At 38.4% G+C, this 6,468-nt stretch overlaps 1 long non-coding RNA gene across 1 annotated transcript in view; it reads right to left on the bottom strand.

Moving 5' to 3' along the window:
* Positions 1–5,284, bottom strand: part of LOC111542689 — a 105,928-nt gene extending 100,644 nt beyond the window's left edge. Inside the window, exon 1 of the long non-coding RNA XR_002731631.1 lies at positions 5,067–5,284. This is a non-coding gene — a long non-coding RNA (uncharacterized LOC111542689). The remainder of the gene's footprint in view (positions 1–5,066) is intronic.
* Positions 5,285–6,468: the final 1,184 nt, after the last annotated feature.

The following is a 6,468-nucleotide window of genomic DNA, read 5'->3' as shown; positions in this document are numbered from 1 at the left end:
ATTAAACTAAAGAGCTTCTGCACAGCAAAAGAAACTACCATCAGAGTGAACAGGCAACCTACAGAATGGGAGAAAATTTTTGCAATCTACTCATCTGACAAAGGGCTCATTTCCAGAATCTACAAAGAACTCAAACAAATTTACAAGAAAAAAACAAACAACCCCATCAAAAAGTGGGGAAAGGATATGAACAGACATTTCTCAAAAGAAGACATTCATACAGCCAACAGACACACGAAAAAATGCTCATCATCACTGGCCATCAGAGAAATGCAAATCAAAACCACAATGAGATACCATCTCACACCAGTTAGAATGGCAATCATTAAAAAATCAGGAAACAACAGGTGTTGGAGAGGATGTGGAGAAATAGGAACACTTTTACACTGTTGGTGGGATTGTAAACTAGTTCAACCATTATGGAAAACAGTATGGCAATTCCTCAAGGATCTAGAACTACATGTACCATATGACCCAGCCATCCCACTACTGGGTACATACCCAAAGGATTATAAATTATGCTACTACAAAGACACATGCACACGTATGTTTATTGCGGCACTATTCACAATAGCAAAGACTTGGAATCAACCCAAATGTCCATCAGTGACAGACTGGATTAAGAAAATGTGGCACATATACACCATGGAATACTATGCAGCCATAAAAAAGGATGAGTTTGCGTCCTTTGTAGGGACATGGATGCAGCTGGAAACCATCATTCTTAGCAAACTATCACAAGAAGAGAAAACCAAACACCGCTTGTTGTCACTCATAGGTGGGAACTGAACAATGAGCTCACCTGGACTCGGGAAGGGGAACATCACACAATGGGGCCTATCATGGGGAGGGGGGAGGGGGGAGGGATTGCATTGGGGAGTTATACCTGATATAAATGATGAATTGATGGGTGCTGACGAGTTGATGGGTGCAGCACACCAACATGGCACGTGTATACATATGTAACAAACCTGCACGTTATGCACATGTACCCTAGAACTTAAAGTATAATAAAAAAATAAATAAATAAATAAATAAATAAATAAATATACAAGTAGTAACTCATTTAATACTTAAACAACCCTGTGAAGTAGGTACTACTACTATCTAATTGATACAGTTGAGGAAACTGAAGCACAGAGAGAGACAGTAACATTTTTATGATCACACAGCAAGTAAATGGAAAGCCAAGATTTGAAGCCAAAGAATCTCACCCCAGAGTCTAAACTCTTAGTCACCATGCAAAGGCCCATGGCTCAGATTTAAACAGTAGGATGCAATCACTTTGGATTTATATTCCAGAGCTGATGCTTCAGAGATGTGGTGATAGGGTACTCCATCTAGTATTGGTGAGGTCTATTGTGGCTGCCACATAGACTTTTCCAAGGCCGCAATGGCAGTGATGTCAGTGATAGCGACTGGGGTCCAGGGTGGGCTGGGAGTGCTGGCCATATATGCTGTAGCTTGGAGGGCTCAGCAGAGGCAGCAAAGTTCCACTTCTGGGGTGCAATGATGACTGTAATTATGGCTGTACAACTCTCTACCTTGTTCTCTCCCTCTCCTGATAGTCCTGGAAAAATGACTCTCTCTCTATCTATCATCAACATCTACTGTATCTCTGTAATTATAAAACTATATGCATAGTCATATTGAACACTGTATACTGTATATAATATATATTTCATGTTATTTCAGTCAGTCGAAATGGGCTTCTGTTGCTTGTGACTATGGCTCCTAATAGTGAACTTTTAAAGGTGAGGTTTGATGCCTTCTTATGTTTGTATCCTTTTGGCTCCCAGCAAAAATGTCCTGCACAGCGCAGATGCTCTAAACACATTTGTTGCATGAATAATGAGCTGCTGCACAAGGTGTTAGTGGATGATAATGACTTATTGGGACAATTCTTGTAGTAATATTAGCATTTAGATGCAAACACTTAATGTCCCAAGGTACTGGTTATAACCCATTAATGGGCCTTGAAATCAATTTAGTTGGTTGCTGCTAGCATTTAAAAAAAATGAAATAGACTCAATTATAACAGAAAACAGTGAAAATGGAGTTTATCACAGGTAGGGAGAGCAAGCATTATTTCACAAATATTTGTTTTATGTTTATATGTTTTGTGTGTATGTGCACGTGTGAGGGAATGTTGGGTTGTGGTATTACTATGGACCAAAAATGTTTGAAAACCATGCCAAAATGGGAGCCATGTCTACCGGTTAATGGGTCATATTTCCTAGCAGAAGAGCAGAGGGGAAGGATTGTGAATGGTTGGAAGAGAAGCAGTTTCCAAGAGCATGTCATTGCCTCTTGTAGTAGCCTCACTAAAATGACTTCAGCCTTTTTAATGTGAGCTGGTATCTTAGGTCAGGTTCCCTAGAGGTTGACTCTGCAATGAGGATTCATGTGCAAGTAATTTATTAAATAAATAGAGGAAACATTACAGAGAGAAGAGTAAGGTATGATTTCAGGCAAAGTCCCTGGACAATTTCTCCAACATCAGAGCTCTCCTGACCTGAGGCCAGAAAGCTGGACCCTCATTTTCCTTCACCATCAATCATTGTTTTAAAACCACGCTGGGGGAATGCAAGTTCTCGGGCACTTCCAGTTTCCTGTGTGCATAGCTCAGTAGCCTGAAGGAAGTCTTAGAAATAAAAGTCCCTGATGAGGCCACAAGAAACAATAGCACAAGGAAACAAGCACAAAGACAAACAGAAATAGTCAAAGGGATTCAGAGGGCATCTGATTGTAGCTGGTTTGAGTGGCTACCTTTACCTACAATGGAAAGGACTTGTATTGTGCACAGACATAGTTCAAGAAACTAATCAATAAAAAAGAAGAGCAAGATTTTTATAAAGTTGGAAAAATCTCTTCCTGAAAGCAAACTTGGGGCACATTCCTAAGTTCATATCAGGTAAAATTGCATGTTTAAGCTTTTCTAACAACCTAACACAAATGTTCAGCCTTAAAAGTGTATTCTTTAAGTGGAGAGAGAGAGGCCAAAAACTCCATTTTGTGGTACTTCAGCTTTTTGGGAACAGATGCTCAGTGTCGCAAAAATCAACACTGAGACAAGGGATCTCTCAGCAAGGCTAGTTTACTTTTTGCAGAAAGGGTTCACTCACTAGCAGTTTTGCCACAAGAGTACACCAAACAAAGGAGACAGGGTCATTTATAACCTGATGCATCCATGCTACTGCTGAGTTCAGTTTCCACTGGCTGGAATGGGACCTCACATTCTGTATTTGTCCCGATTGGCTAGCAACTTACTAATTTCCAACAGAGGCAAAGGCAGAGGAGAACAAAGGAAGGAGGAAGTACCTCGTGGAATGCTGAGAAAGGTAAAACCACCTTCAAATAAGGAAGAGGAACAGGCTATGACCTAATGCTTGCTTGGACCAGTATAAGCATGCCAGGGCAAATATTTAGGCTAAAATGTGGGAGCTCAGAACACAAAGTACATTGATTTCTTTGTTATGGCTAGCAGACATCTAAGAATGTTAGCGCAGGCCTTTGAATAAATTTTGCTTCTAAGAGAAGTTATTATTTATTCCTAATTAGACAGGGAGGAAAGTCTCTTTGAAGAGGAACCTCTATTTCACTTTTTACAAGCTAAAGACCTAGTGGACATGCTTAGATGACTCTTTATGGTGACCTGTGGACCTGAAGTAAGAATTTATCCATAGCTTGGTGTCACCTTTTGCATCTGGCTGCCATTTCTATTACAAATTTTTATCTATTAAATTGACTTATATCTAAAAGTACCAGCAGCCACCAAATAATTTTGCATTTTGATGCATAAGAATGAATGGTTGCTTCCACTTTATTCCCTAATTCAAGCTTGGCATGCTTTTAGTTTTTAAAGTACATCTGTAGTTTGACTTGAATGCCCTCATCCATCATTAGGTAACTTTTAAAAGTTGATGTTATTTCCGGTTGGAATTATCTTCTACTTCTCTTATCCTCTCGTACCCTGTTAGTTTTTTGTAGTAATAGCCTCATCCCTATAATCAAATCCAGAGATGGGGAGAAGGTAGAGCTGGGAATTCACTTTTCTCCCTACAAGTCTTAATTATTCCTCAAAATATTTGTGAACTAGGAAAGCATGTTTTCAGCACCCATTGCTCACTATGATCCTCTCACCCAGTTGTCTGATTAGTTTCTCCTTTTGTCTTTTGTTACTGTATCATCTGGGCATTTAGTGTTCTAATTTTATTCCTCAGTCACTTAGAGCCCTGAACTATGAACTCACCTCCCTGTTAATCTGGATAGAAGTCCTCCTCTGAATCTTTTCAACTTCCTTTTCTCACATCAAAATATACTGACCCTGGGTTCCATTTATTCAAAGTCATTCTTTTTTTCTGCTAGGAAACAGCTAGATGATCTTGCAACCTAGTCTGCTGTAATGTATTAATGAAAAACAATGTGCTAGTTCCATCTCCTGAAAAAAACCTGAAAAATTTTAGCAGGATATTTTATAAGACTGCTTTTACAATGAAGTAGTGCAAAATAGCAGAAAGAGTAAAATGATTCAGAATTTGGAATTACAGTGACATAGGATCAAATCCATGACTCCTATTCATTTCCTAACAGATCTTCCACAAATTACTTAACCTCTCTGAACCTTCTATCCTCCCTTTACTGTAAAAAATGGATACTAACACTTACCTTCAACTTTTGTTGCGTTATAAAATGAAAAATTGTGAAAGTACTCAAGATATTGGCTGCTATACAGTAGGTGTCTTACACATTGTAGCTAATAAGTTAACAATATTGTAAGCCAAATAAGTGACTCAAAAATCAATTACTGGTCAATGCTAATAATCTTAATGAACAAATATTTCTTAAACACTTTGTGTAGAAAGAAAAAAATACAAGTGGTACCTATGAAATAATATTCTACTTTACCTGTGTGCTATGCCAGCTCTTCTCCAGCTGCTCATCAAACAACCAACTATTCCTTCATTTATTGATTAACTTATTCATGTAATATTAAGTGCAGAAGGCTGGGCTGGGTACTATGAAGAATACGAAGATATATAGCACATAATCCCATATTGACTTACTGTTGAATGTTACAAAACCTTTTGGTATTTTGGATAGGCTAGGAAGATAGAATATCTTGATCCTGCCTTCAATTATTAGCCTAATAAGAATGGAAACTGCTTGCAAAAGTAAGATGCAAGTAGGGTAGCAGCAGGCTTATCTGGGGAATTACTTGTCTGAAGTTTGGGCACAAATTATCAGAGCCAAAGAAGAGCGAAATCTATATCCTTTAGGAAAGTTGAAGTAAAGATCATTTTCAGAGATAGAGATAGAATAGATTATGACTCAAGCTTCAGTGGCAAGCTGTGTATACAGTCACAATAGATAGAAAACAGACCAGTAGTCAAGGGCACCAGGCGACAGGGGAGGCAAGGTGTTGGTTGGATGAAGTGAGGAGGGTCAGGAAGTAAATCCAGATCTGTCTGAATTGTAGCAGGGCAGATGCTAGCTCATTTTGCTAAGGTGGTTTTTAGTCACTTATGGAAGCCATACCATTCTGGATGAGGGAATTGGAGAGAAGAGCATGATGAAAAAAGGGTGCAAGGAAAATGCTGGAGAGTGTTACCATACCAAAGTGTGTAAGATGAAAGAAAAAGTGGCCAAACAAAAGTTCAAGGAATGCTCTAGTTTAAATATTGGATATTCTAGCGTAAAATTTGCAATTCAAGAGAAGCTGGCTCTCCTAAATTTACATCATTATAAGGTAGATAGACAGGAATTTATATTTTGTCTTTGGCACTTGTCAATTGTGTACTATTAGACAAATTATTTAGCCTCCCCACAACTTAGTTACCTCATCTATAAAATGGGATGAAGACTAGTACTTGCTCATAGGATGGTGGTGGGCACTACCTGAAATGCTGTGTGCACATGGCTCAGCACAGTGCTAGGTACGTCTTAGGTAGGCAATGAGTATAAATTATTTTGGGTTTGGATTCTATGTCTATCCAGAGGTCTCCTCAAGCTTTCGCAATTTGTCATATAATTGGTGTCTATTTTTATGTCTTTTAGATGGTCAAAAAAATAGACTCTCTCACCAAAACCAAAAAGAGGTCAGGATGAGCCTGAAGAATAGTAGCACACTTATGAGTCATTTAATTTCTTTGACATCTCCTTTTCTCTTCTAGTTGTGAATTATTTATGAGATCTGTGCTCTTGGGAAGAAGTCCAAGCATATAACATATTTCCAGCTCACTCCTGTAGGGTCTTTCCAAGGCCCAGGGTTTCAGCCACTTAGTAGGTGCTTACTCAATGTTGTTTTGATTAATGGCATTGGAAATAGAGATAATAGCAGTGCAGAATTAATGGGCTAGATACTTTGTTATTGAACACAACTGTGTAGGGTTAAACTAACACATAGGTAATGCTTCTGCAAAGTGTGTAAATAAAAAAATATAAGTAAATAGATTATATATTCATCAA

The sequence above is a fragment of the Piliocolobus tephrosceles genome, chromosome 4, assembly GCF_002776525.5.
Source record: "Piliocolobus tephrosceles isolate RC106 chromosome 4, ASM277652v3, whole genome shotgun sequence".
NCBI lineage: Eukaryota > Metazoa > Chordata > Mammalia > Primates > Cercopithecidae > Piliocolobus > Piliocolobus tephrosceles.
The sequence above is the reverse complement of the archived record's forward strand: the minus strand, read 5'-3'. Positions and strand labels throughout refer to the sequence as shown.